The 13,265-nt window shown below is 40.1% G+C and overlaps 1 long non-coding RNA gene across 6 annotated transcripts in view; it reads right to left on the bottom strand.

Annotated features, from left to right (window-relative positions):
- The window catches only part of LOC131392784 (uncharacterized), a 124,629-nt gene that overhangs the window by 31,940 nt on the left and 79,424 nt on the right, over positions 1-13,265 (bottom strand). For 3 of the 6 annotated variants that reach the window (XR_009215773.1, XR_009215775.1, XR_009215779.1), the window contains one exon: positions 712-1,518. The exons of 1 other annotated variant lie outside the window; for it this stretch is intronic. This is a non-coding gene — a long non-coding RNA (uncharacterized LOC131392784). Of the gene's footprint in view, positions 1-711; positions 1,519-3,808; positions 10,003-13,265 lie in introns of those variants that run through there. 2 more of the 6 variants (XR_009215774.1, XR_009215777.1) reach the window with 2 other exon arrangements.

Below are 13,265 nucleotides of genomic sequence, written 5' to 3'. Positions count from 1 at the left end.
CAAAAACAACCAAACAACAACAACAAGAACAACAACAAACAAACACATAGACACAGAGATTAGATTGGTGATTACCAGACGGGAAAGGGGGAAGGCTAAAGAGTAAAAGGGCACGTGTGTACAGTGACAGATGGCAATTAGTCTTTGGGTGGTGAACATGATGTAGTCTACACAGAAATTGAAATATAATGATGTACACTTGAAATTTATAGAATATTATAAACCAATGTTACCACAATAAAGATGATAAAGTAGAAAATAGAAGCCACTAATATAACTGACTGCACATATACTTATCTCTAACCTTGCTGCCTCGTTCCCCATCTTTCCAAGTTCTGTTTCTGTCCTAAGGAAGAAGTACCTCCCTACTTAGTGGAGAAAGACCCTTCCATGGATCTTCTTGACTTATTAAGTTTTGCCAGCTCTAGATTTCTCACCAATGATTAGTCAGATGCGCGTGTGTTCCCCATGTTCACAGCCTCCCAGACCCTGCTTTCTCTGGTTCTCTTCCCATGGAGACTGGCATACACAGGCTTAGTCCTGGCAGGTTCAATAGCAGCCATTTTCTGTGATGTGCTTTACCAGAGCAGGGGGTCCATGAGGACCCCAGCCTCACTAGCTGATGGCAAGGGAATTAGCCGAGCTGTTGAAGGGTTAGTACTCAGCTGCGTGGGGAGACCCCAGTCTGCCCGCTGACCTTTATTTTCCCTTCCCTCTCTGTGTCTGAACTTTTACCCCAGGCTCCTCTTTAGCTCCCTGATCCCCACTGAGATTAGAATTTCTGCATGACTTTGCCTGCTTGGCTGGTGTCATCAGTTAGGTTGCCTTTTATTGCAAAACTGCTTTTGTAGTAATCTTAAGCAAAAAGAAATGTTGTCACAAGGATGTCGAGAGCTCCAAGTATCAGTGGAAGACTGCAGGAGAAGCTTGACGAAAGGACGAGAGGCGAGGCAGCTTCAAAAGGTCAGGAGGAAGGCAGCACAACAGACGTCTGGCTAGGAAGCTGTGGCTTTGCTACGGACACCGTCACTATTACTATCGCTGTGAACAGATTCTAACTGTCCTGTTTTCTTTGTGTTATTTATTCAGAATTCAAAGTCCTGAACGAGAGCATCAGATGGGGTGACACTTGCCTGTGTCATGACAGCCAGTGTAGGAGTGAAGATGATGGCAGGGAGGGAAGGATTGGTTTCCTTCGTGTTCCGTAGTGGGAGGTGGGATTATTCTAATCTAATCGGGACTATTCTAGTAGCTCCCTATTTGGCTTTCCAATATCCTTGCACATCCTTCTCCCGTACTTACAGTTATGAAAAAGATGTTCCTGCTTAATGTCGTACCTGAAAATGAACTCATCCTTTCCCTAATGGGACAAGAATCCGGGTTTGTTTCACTTGGTTACAAATTCAGTGGCTCAGTTTTTCACTTCACTTACCTGAAAAGGGAAAGGCTGCCATTTTGTTTATAGCGCAGGTAGCAACATTTTAAAATGGTAGTGCCTCCGTTGCCTCTGAAAATGAACTGAAGGCATTCAGGACCGTTACTTTAGAAGCACTACGGTAAATAAGCAGCATATTTACTTCATAATATGATAAAGTACCTCTGACCTAGTTTCCAACTAATTTTCCTCTTTTTATTTCACCAGGCTTTTTGCCTATAGAAAAAGAGGCATAGCTGGGAGCTCAATGTTGAGGTAAGACCATTTCCTCTATTAAACTGTGGGATAACCCAAGGATGACTAAGTTTCTGTGAATATAAGGAATGAAGTACAAGGCCACCAACACACACACACCAGTTCTCTCCATTTCCTCCACTATTGACTTCCTTTGTGCTGACAGTTCCTAATCTACTCTTCAGTGTGAAACCTAAATAGCACAATCACGGTATGAAAAACACCAGGAGAGGATAAAATATTTCAGAGAAACTTTCTGAATGGTAAACGTGAATGCCTGCCCTTTTCCCCCTCTGCTTCTAGCAAAGGGGCTGGGAACCCCTGGAAACGTTGTTAGAACTAGTTATTTTCTTCACATCCTATCATCACCATTAAATCACATGGGATTGGGTTGGTAGTTTGTTTCCTTTCTGTTACAATCTGGCAAGCTCCAGTTAAATGCCTTTAATTAAATGCACATTTCTCTAGACTGTTCAGACTCTAGACCAGGACAGCAATAAAGATTACGCATCCCCACTTGCTGGAATTTTCTCTATCATCTTGGTTATCAGTGTTGAAAGACAAAGCTAAATGTTCTTAACAGAAGTGCTCAACAGGCTTCTTGGAGCTTTAGGAATAGAAATCACTTCCTTTTATTAGCTGTTACTCTCAAGTAGACCTCCATGGATACAAAATCTTGTTTCCCTAGTCTTTCATGTAGAATAGTGTGCTCCATACCATTTCATAAATATTCAAGATTTACTGATTAGAATGATCATAACGCTTTATTAGTGTATCAGTTATTTATATTAACATCCTACGTTAGTAACTCTGCAATTCAAATTGTTTTGTGTCTTATTTATTGGCATTGCTGTGTTGGAGTTTTCACAATTTGCATCCCCTTTAGTAGATGCAACAGCCATGGAAATGTGCTGCTCAGATCTCCTGCTGTGGGGAGTTTAACTGGTGGAGAGCCCCAGCTGCTGGCCTCTGAATCTATCATTGCGTTTCCCCAAAGGACTCACTTCCTACAAGCTGCTCTCAGCCCATGACTGAGCGTGGCAGGCACGCTAAGGCAGGTCAATCCTGCAAGAAGCAGGTTTCCTCTGCAGGGCGAGTTTGGCTTGAGGACTCCCCATAGGCCTGGCTGAAGCATCTTAGAATGGTCCTGCCGCCTGAGACTCTACTGATCCAATGCTTCTTCCTTTCCTCTCTCCTTCATACAGACCTGCATTGTGGTCTGGAGGCTTGCCTCACCTCCTTAACTCTCCCCATTTCTTCTCTAACAGGCGTTTCAAATACATGTCTTGCATGTTTAATCCCATCTTGGTGTCTACTTTTCAAGGACTGGAACTAATGCAAGTGATACTGATAGTTTTTCAAGAAAGCGGTGGTGTCATAATGTTGACGCCACTGGTAAACTACCTACCTACCTTCATGTCATATGAAATAATGAAATCTCTTTGTTATTTTTTCTTTAAACATTTGTGTTGTGAATTATAACATGCATATAGGAATGTAGAGAAAATAAAATTGTACAGTGTAATGAATTATCACTAAGTGAATGCTCATGAAGCCACCAGCCACATCATGAAATAGGACGTTTCTAGAATGTAGAAGGTCCCTAAATGCTACCTCCTAAACGTTACTCCCTCTCTCCCACAGGAAGTAAACTACTAACTCTTATGGTAACATCCTCCTTCTGTTTGCCTATTTTGGCAAGATTTTTCCTGTGATTTTGGTTGGTTGAATAATTTTTCTTGATTCACTTTTGCATAAGCCAGGAAGCTCTCTGTGGTTCTGATTAGTATTTGGGGGCTTGATTCTGCTCTCCCACGCCTCACCCCCCTCAGCCACACCCTCTCTTCCCTCATGGATATTAAAACCGCAGCCCTAGATTCTGAGGGCAGTTTTTTTTTTTTTTAATTTTACTTATTTATTTATTTCTCCCCCAAAGTAGATAGTTGTATGTCATAGCTGCACATACTTCTAGTTGCTATAGATAGTTGTATGTCATAGCTGCACATCCTTCTAGTTGCTGTATGTGGGACGCGGCCTCAGCATGGCCAGAGAAGCGATTCCTCGGTGTGCGCCCCGGGTCCGAAGCCGGGCCGCCAGCAGCAGAGTGCGCGCACTTAACTGCTAAGCCACGGGGCCGGACTGAGGGCAGTTTTTATTTTTGGCTTCTGGAAATAGCTATTTTCTTCTTTGGGTAAGAGCTATTTAAAACAAATTAATTATATTTTATCCACCATTTCTATGTATTTGTATCCATGTTTGTTTCCATCTATGTCAGATTGTCTGTCTTGTTTCCAGATACCTGGGTAGGATCCTGTAGCATTGACTACTACTTGCTGAGTAATTGCTACACATTCAGGATACATTCAATATTGCTCCTATTCTATTAGCTTCATTCAACTTTTTCAATTATCTGTCTTATCTCATCTCCCCTGAGTAGTCAATGAACTCCTTGGGGGAAGTTACCATGTTTTGTTCTTTTTGTATTCTGCCTGTCTTCAAAAAGACCTAGCATAATAACTGTTCAATGAATGTTTTTAAAATTCACTTTTAAAATGTGTAATTCCAAACCAGTTTGTGAGGTGGCTCCATGGGAAGTTTTAAAAACATGCATTAACTGTTGAAAGAGCTATATCTCTCACCAAAACAGGATTCAGGCTTTGGAATGGAAGTGATGAGGTTTTGTTTACAGTCTGTGAGAGTTGATAAAAATATTGAAGAGTATCATATTAATGTGAGTCATGCCATTGAGGCCATATGAGCAACAGGGTCACCTCTGTGACCTGCTTTACATTACCTTAGAATAAATCATTTTACTCCAGTCATTGCTATGACAACCAGCCGTGGCGGGGGAAAGCAGACTGTACCTTATCTTAGCTGCACCGTGAAGCTGTTTTCTGTCCTGGGCTTCTCTGTCACAGCCCGAGTGACGTGCCTGTGGGAACCTGGCCAGTCATTCTGCTACATGAAAAACCCAAAAGGGAGAAAATGTTAATATCTCACTGAGGGCAACCCTTGACCAGTGGAGGATGGGAAACTGGACAAATCATCCACTCTTTCATCCCTCAAGTGAACAACTCTGAATCACCTTCTGCATGGCTTCTCAGAGAGTCTCTAGCAGGATCAAGGCCAGTTGCCCACAGCAATGACCAGTTTGATAAGACAACCTTGGTTTACTTTCTCTTCCCAATTTCACTCTACCAAGCCCCTTACTCTTATTCCTTAGGATTAATTACCCCCAATTTACTTTCCCCTTGTCATGGGCTCTATCTTTTATTGGAGAACCCCAGGCTAAGACACCTAAACTGACGCATAATAGAATAGTTGAAGAGGCCTAACTTCCCTAAAGGGGAGGTTCATCTTTATCAACTAATTTGCAAATATTATTTGGAAGCATATGTCTGGTTGAGAACAGATTAGCCAAGATCAAAAGTAGAGTTTTTAGGATCCCAGAGCCTTGGACAGATCTCCAGAAGGACAACTTCAATACTGGTGTAGGAACCTTTAAGCCACAGACGCTAAGGAGGGTTAAATTGGTAGGGAGAGGTGGGGAAGTGGACTGGCACTGCAGAGCCAAAAAAACAGAACTCAGGATTTCTAAAGAAACTACATGTTGTTCTTGCATATTTTGAGCTCTGTGTTCTCAACTATCTTCTTTTTTTTTCTCAATTAAAAAAAAAAAGCATTTTGGCATTGTTTAAAAGATGTGCTGTAACCATGTGGATCCAACTGATAACTGAATAAGATTCTGGTGTCCGGAGTGTGCAGACTAGATGGCTAACAGGTCCTGCAGAATGCTAGTTGAATAAAGCCCATTCTTCTTTGATTGATAAACCAGCATGTGACAATAAGACACTCAGAAGGTCAAGGCCAAAGAGCATAAAATGTTCTCTAGACATTTTAATCCTAGTTGTTTTTTCTGCCTTGACAAAATTGCTTACAGTGTGTATCTCCATAAACTGAGGAATTTTTTGTGTGTTCCTTTCACAGTGGCCCTGATAAGCCTTATTCATAGTAGAGGACACTGGTTTGATTTTCAATCACAAATTTTGAGGAGTTATGTCTAAGGGAGCTTGAATAGGAGCTAATGAAACAGAGAAATCTTATCTATTCTTGAGTAAACATTTATCAGATGGACTGGTGTATAAATTTATCATATCAGGAAGAGCCAACCTTTACAAAAAATATGAGTTCTCTCAAGTTGAATCAGATTATTATATAAATAATAGGTGGTAATGAAAACAATACAAACAAGTCATCAAGAATCTGCCTGTGCTAGGCTAGATACTAAGGCTACCATTCCTGGTTCTCAAAACAACACTGCAAGGTAAATACTATTCTCCTTATTTTCCAATGGAAGAAAATGAAACTCAGAATTCCTCACCCACGGACATATAACTGGTAAATTGCAGTGCCTGGATTAGAATAATAACCATCAGCATCATAATTATTAGGATTGCTGGCATTAATTGTGTACACACTGATGACCCCATCTGGAATGAGCACCTTACTTATGTTATTTTATTTAATTCCCATAACAACTTCTTGAGTTAACATATGCCCATTCAATGCATGAAGGAGGTGAATTTTGAAGGTTGACTTCATCAATGTCATACAATAGGTACGTAGCAGCTCTGGACTTTTAACCAGGATCCGAAGGGCTCTAACGCCTTCACCCATTCCACTGAAGCTTTGAAAACAGATTTCTTATGTCCTGCTCTATGCCTGTCTCAACTGACATGTTTCTATCAAGCATGTGACAGAGTAAGTTCCATTTCTCTCTATTTCCCCTAGGGGTCTGACTAATGCTGCTCTCTTCAAGGAACTGCTAACGTCTCTAGTTTAAGCAATGTGCAGAACAACTGATGCGAATAAAACTTCTCCCTCCAAGCCTCTCTTATGCACGGTTCATTTTCTGGACTAACAAGACCTGGAGGTGGCCCTGCAGGGTCAACCAATGAAACGTTGGTAACTCCGGTGCCTTGTGAAGCAACGAACAAGCTTTAATGGAAAATAGGCACATTTTATGGTAAATCAATTCCATTTGTGAGGTTTCCTTGAACAGTCTAAGGAGCCATGACAAGCTGGAAAAGTAGATTGATAGTTGATTCAGATGTCTACTGTTATATTCTCCTTCCTTCTGACATGGCATGTTTGTTTCTTAAATAGCAGAATTATAGATCCTCAGGATTAAAGGTTGGGAGAAATAATTTCATATGTAGGTTGCATAGCAACTTTCTGGGTTTTAGCAAATCATCTTTCACATTTCTAAATTCAAAGAAGAACCTAAGAACCATAAGAGGAGGGAAGCAGTAGTCTCATTTTTATTTCAAGAGTTAGCAACAAGGTGTCAGACAATTTCCTTATTTTCTGTTTGGATTCTCAAAACACCCAGCCTCTCCTTGTACATTCACCCTTTAAAATGTCTCACCTAAATAGAAAGCATGAATTTTGTTGAGAGTTCCTGAAAATAACTGTAAAGCCAATTAGCTAATTCCTAAAAAGTAGAACAATACAGTGACATAAATCTACAGTACACAAAAATAAGTTTTCATACACACTGGTATATATAAACTAAAGAGAAAAGTGCATGGATAGAAATGGGATCCACCACTAATAAGCTGTACTATGTTGGAGAGGCTCTTGATCTCTGTGAATAGTTTCTATATTTGTAAATTGGGGTTATCTCTTTTAAGGATCTCTAAAATTTTTCCAGGTCCTAAGATTTTTGTGTATTCTATTCTACACAAGAGCAAGATCACATTATAGATGACATCCAAGGAGAAAAGATGAGGAATTCCTGATTATAATCTGCTAATTTATGAAAAAATTTGATCCCCAAATTTTCCATATCTCTGACATGGTTTATGGTTTTTCTTCACTGCCTTTCCTCCTAACGTTCCTGACAAGCGACCCCAATGAGTTACCATTATCACACAATCTCTGTTAAGAGACTCTTCCCTAAAAAGGCAGTCCAGCTGGCCCTGGCTAGCCTTTGAATTGACAATGTCACTAGAAAAATATCTCTGCCAATGGTTTAACGATGTCCAGATTCAAGAGTGAAAGAACAGAACCTAGGGAGTTGAAGTGATTTTCCAAATCCTCTAATGTGAATTGAATGCAAGCACACAAGGGTGGTCTTTCTCAGGCCAATTTTTTCACTTTCTTCTTGTATCCCAAATAAGGGAGAGAGCGTGGAACCTGGGTCGTGTAAAAGGAAAAGTAGGGATGACGCCTGCACACTCTTTCCCTAGGCGCCAAGAAATAAGAGGAAAGGGAACTCTAATATTTGTTGAATGACTTCCTTAAGTAAGAGCCTTATTATGGTAGAGCATAGTAAAGAAGGCCTTACCTTCTTTATGTTTCAGATAAAGAGACTAAGGTTCAGAGTGGTTAAATATCTCAAAAATTACACAGCTAGACACTCACGGAGTAAGAATTTCGTTCTATATGTGTCTTGCTTTCCTGTCCTGCTGTGTTGGTTCCGCTGTGCTAGTGGAAGCAGGGGACGGCTCTCTGTGGAGCCCACTATCTATAGCAATTGTTGACACTAAATTAGGTTGTTTCTCTATTTTCGAGTTCAAAGATTGGGATTGAGTTAGTAAATGTTTTATAATGGAGTCCTATAAAAAAATAGTGCTATAGACACCCTTATTAGGATTTGGTGCCAACTGAGAGTCTTTGTACCTATCAATTTTTCTTGCTTTTATAAGAAATGCACTCAGAGAAGGTGAGAAAATGTGTACCTATAACAGAGAGTTTTGGGGCCCCAGGAATATACATCTACCAGGAAGCAGCCTCTGGTAATAGCCTCCATATAGGGATTTGTGTAAAGTGTATCGCTGGTGGAAATGATAATATGGCCTTTTCCCAAACTCCTGAGGAGGGTAAGTCAATGATGAGAAGATGTCATCTGCACCACGTTTTCTTTAGGTCAAATCAGAACACCTTGGTTAGGATTTCTGAAAATCAAATTGCAATCAGGCAGTTGGTGTCTTCATAAGGACAATATCTGTTAGGCTGAAGCATTAGCAACCGCAAGAACATAGCAGAGAAAGAAAAGGTGTCGGTAGATGGGTTTTATTTTCCCCATTATTTTTGCAACTTCCTTTTCTAGATTGCTCAACAACATCTGTTTGTAACTGAAAACTTGGCTAAGAAAATAAAAAACCTACCATTCATGGCTTTGAAAACAAATACTGCTGAATAACTCCTTTCTGAATATATGTTTCCAAGGCATGCTACAGCATCATCTCGGCTTGCCCTCATTTCCCATTCCAGTAAAGATTAAGGAGTGTTATTTATTTTATAGACTTTGCCTGCCCTTTTGCCTGCAAGTTACCAAAACAAAATAAATATACCTTGGGAAATCCTGTTAAATACAGTTTGGACTTGACGTTTCTATTAATATTTTTAGTACGTTGCTCTCTCCTTCTCTCCCTTCTTTCCTGCCTCTCTCCCATCTTTCCTTTGTTGTTCTTTTTTTGTTTGTTTTTTTACTTTTTATTTATATCAAAGATAGAAATGTATAAAGCTTTAATAGGCAAATAATTATGAAAAACTGCAATTCCTTGTTCTTCTCTGTACATCTTTTTTTTCCCTACATTTACCCATTTTAGCTGCTGAATTTTGTATTTGCCTTTTTGTCTCTAAATAACATGCTTATTTCGCTACTTCTTGATTTTTCAGTTTTATGCATTATCTATCAGTTTCTCACTGTAGAAGATGAGGATTTCGTTCTCTTTCTTCCGCCATTCCCGCCACACCTGTGTACCCTGTCCATGCTCTCATCTTTCCACTATGGTTAATTTGTAATTTTGTTTGGATTAATATTCAGAGTTCACATTATTATAAGGAATATTATCAGGTTTGCTATCTAGTAAATTAGGGTCACTTTTTTTTCTTGCATACTATTTTGTTCACATCACTGTGACCATCATCCCAGTCTATGCCTGTTTGTCTGGTGTTACAATGATGTCCAGTTTCACCGTCCATATGCCCTAGTTTTGGAGAACATGCCATTCAACACAGTCTTTGCAATTATCTGGGGTACTCTAGCCATTACATTGTACCTGAGGAAATTTTTTCCAGAGTCTTTTGACTAACTGCAGTTGGAAATGATTGTCATTTATGCCACACAGGGCTGTCATTTTGGGATCGCTATTGACATCATCTGGTGGCGTCTTGCCAGCCCTTTCTTCTGTTGATCTCCTTTCCCTGCATTCTATGTCTTCCTCTTTCTTGATTTATTCTCTCCTATTAGTGGGCCTGGGAGCATCCACTTTCTACTTTATATACTTCCATAACTTTTGATTCTTGTTTTTAGTACAATGAACCTATATGTGCAAGAAAAGATTAAATGAGATAACATAACACTTGACTCTTTATAAAATTCCAACACATTAGCTTCCTTCTTTATCCATTACCTTTTTCCCATCCGTAATCCGCTCCCATCTATATTGTCGAGCATAGATGGATGAGCTCCTGAGCGTTAACAGCCTGGAAGGCTGCACAAAGTCAAGCTTCCTTTGTTGTGAATACAGCCTAGAGCAGCTGGAAGAGATTATTACAGACACCACACCAGCTGTGAGGTCATTTTCTCTCTCCCAATGTTCTTGGAAAAGGGCATGTAATCATTGAGTGGTTACATGAATGGTAGAGTGGAAATACAATCACACCTACCAGGGCTGGGGGGTTGTCCTATAGAACTTCAGTGAATATCTGGTCCTTAAGATAAGGGTGCTGGCTTTATACCTTCAAAAGCCACTCTTTCAAAAAATGAGGTGCCTTTATTCGCATTAGGTCCTTAGAGATCTTTGGGGCAGATTAAATTTCCTCAAGCCATAATCTAACGATTATAATAAAACTATTACGCCCCAGGATTGCACACTCTCTCTCTTTTTAAATTGCATTTTAATTTTTATGAAAATAATCATGTGCATGGTTTAAAATGTCAAATAGCTTCTGTTGGAAAAAAAGCAGTTACTTGTTCCAACTTTCCCATCCCATGAATTCTGTACCTTGGAGGCAATATCACATTCACTGTAGTTATTTCTCTTTTTAAAAAAATAACACACTTTTACTTCTTTTTCTTGATTTTCTATTTTAGATGTTATCTAATTATTTCCTACTATAGAATATTAGGATTTAGTATCTTTTATGTCATTCCACATTCCTCAACATACTCTTCCTTTACCTCCCCAGGCCCAATACATTTAAGTCACAGTTTTTGGTGAGGTCAAATCCACAGTTTCCTCTATTATGACTTTGTCATTATTTTCAAAGGTGAGTCCCATAGTGGTTGGAAGACAATTCTCCGTGGGTCTTTTGCATTTCTGCACATCCTCTGAGCAGATGCACTGACAGCTCGTGTTCCAGACTGCCACTTCAAGGATGTATGTGTAGCGAACAGCCTTGGAAGATAGTGCTAGTGTCTCCTTCCAACGCAGAGTGCAGGTGTGTTTACTGTCCAGTATGATAAAGATAATGTTTCTCTTTTGGGGCAAAGGTCATGCAGGTTTGCTTTTAGCCCATTATAAAAGACTGGGGTTCCCTAAGCTCAGGGTTTCTCAGCTATGATACAAACCCTGGCATATGCCGCATCCACCTGGCCACTTTGTCACCCTCTTGGGACTTGAAGCAAGGGGACCAGAGTGACCATGAAGCTTGTGCTGCTTGCTGTTCTATGAGTAGTAAAATCCTTTGCCTCTGGTCCAAGAGTCTTGTTTCTTTTGCCAGCATCCACAAAACTGTGGTGCGCTCATTTGTTGGCTTGCAAGGAAGGTAGGGTGTCTGATTCTTCCCAGCTCTTTAAGATAGCAAACTCTGGCTTCATTGCCTTTCCTGTACTTTAAAAAAAATTCTCAGACTTAATACTTGCTTTTGTTTTTGTTTTTCTTTGCTGAGTTTGAAAGCTCTGATGAGATGCACTGAGAAAATCACATGATGATTTCCACGGCATTCCTGTCAAGGATACATAACCTGCATCCGGTCCTGAGAAACACTGTGAGGGTCATCCTACAGAATGAAGCCTGTACTCTTTAAAATTTAAAACTGATAAGGGCCCCAAAGACCAAGAAATACTGTTTTAGGTCGAAAGAGTCTGAAGAGACATAAGAACTAAATGTAACACATATTCCTTGGTTTAACTCTGGACCAGAAAGGAAAATGAGGCAGTTTTGGAGAGCTGGCAAAATTTGAGTGAGAGTGTCCTTGTTTTGGGGAAATATGTACTAATTATTTAGGGGTCATGTGATCTCATGTCTGAAGCTTTCTTTTGAAAGGTTCAGAATGCAACTAATGATAACGGGTATATTACCTCCCCCCCCCACACACACACGTGCACACACACACACAGAGGGGGAGGGAGAGAGAGAGAACAAGAGAGAGTTGGCCATCATGTACATTCAGTAAAATGTTAATATTTGGGAAATCTGAATAAAAGGGTTACAAGAGGTCTTTTTTCTGATCTGGAAATTTTAATGTAAGTTATTTCAAAATAAAGATCAGGGCTCTAAAATGCTGATCAGAAACTCATGTTCACATAAAGCACATCAAGTGTCAGATTTCATTGTGGAGTGACCAGGCGGGAGCTGGCTGTCTTGCTGTGGGACTCCGGGCTGTTCATATTTATTGGACTAGACACTTTCCCCAGAGGCCTTCCCCATGATCTTGCATGACGGAGCGTAAGCCTGACAGTCAGCTTTCGCAGGGCCTAGAGTGGGAGGGGACCAGAGATCCCGCTTCTGAAAGTAGACTCATTGACAGTCTCCGTTACAGTAGGGAACCTCCCATCTTCTGTGACACGTGGTCATGTGCCTACAAGGACAGGGGAGGGGACTAAAAAGCCTGTTAACTCTTTATTCAGACTCTTCACAAAGTCTCCTGTTTTCAGCCCTCATTTCAAACCCAGTGCCTTCAGAGCCCCTGGTTCCTCTACTGACGCGATGTCCTGGGTGTCTGTGGCATCACTCAGCTTTGCTTCCAGTGGGCTTTTTCCCTCTTCTGGTGCTTAGCAGCGCAGAGAAAGCTGAAACCTACGTCATTTACTACCAGGTTATCAGCTTTCCATCTTCCAGGATTTTGTGGACAAGAATTCTCTGCTATCATCACCTCTTCTTTCTCTCTCTTTTTTTTTTTGTGGGATTATTATGTCCTTAAAAAAATTTTTTTGTTGTTGTTTTAGTGGGGTTTCAGGAAGAAGCAAAGAGAAATATGTTGTTTTTGTTGTTGTTGTGTTTTTCTATCTGCTGCAATTAACAGAAAAACCTTTTATTACCCGAGCTTTCTCTTCATCGAAGACTAACTTCCTATGAATGAGGAAAAAGATGTACTGTGTAGTCATTTGGCGCAGACTCCAAATAAAATACCATTCCATTAGGAAAGGAAAATAAAAAGTTTTTTTTTTTTTTTAATAAAAAGGAAAGAATTATTTCTTGGATACTGATTTTTTTTTCCCAAGCTTTTTTTAAGTTGTATTTTTTCATTCTTAGATTGCTTTTCCTTCATGTCCAGCTGATGTTTGGGTAAAATGGGCAGAGGGAAAATTTTCTGCCCTTATAATATTTTTACATCCCACAAGCATTGATAACAAGATAAA

Source organism: Diceros bicornis, chromosome 27, assembly GCF_020826845.1.
Source record: "Diceros bicornis minor isolate mBicDic1 chromosome 27, mDicBic1.mat.cur, whole genome shotgun sequence".
NCBI classification, from domain to species: Eukaryota; Metazoa; Chordata; class Mammalia; order Perissodactyla; family Rhinocerotidae; genus Diceros; species Diceros bicornis.
This window is presented reverse-complemented; position numbering and strand designations above follow the sequence as displayed.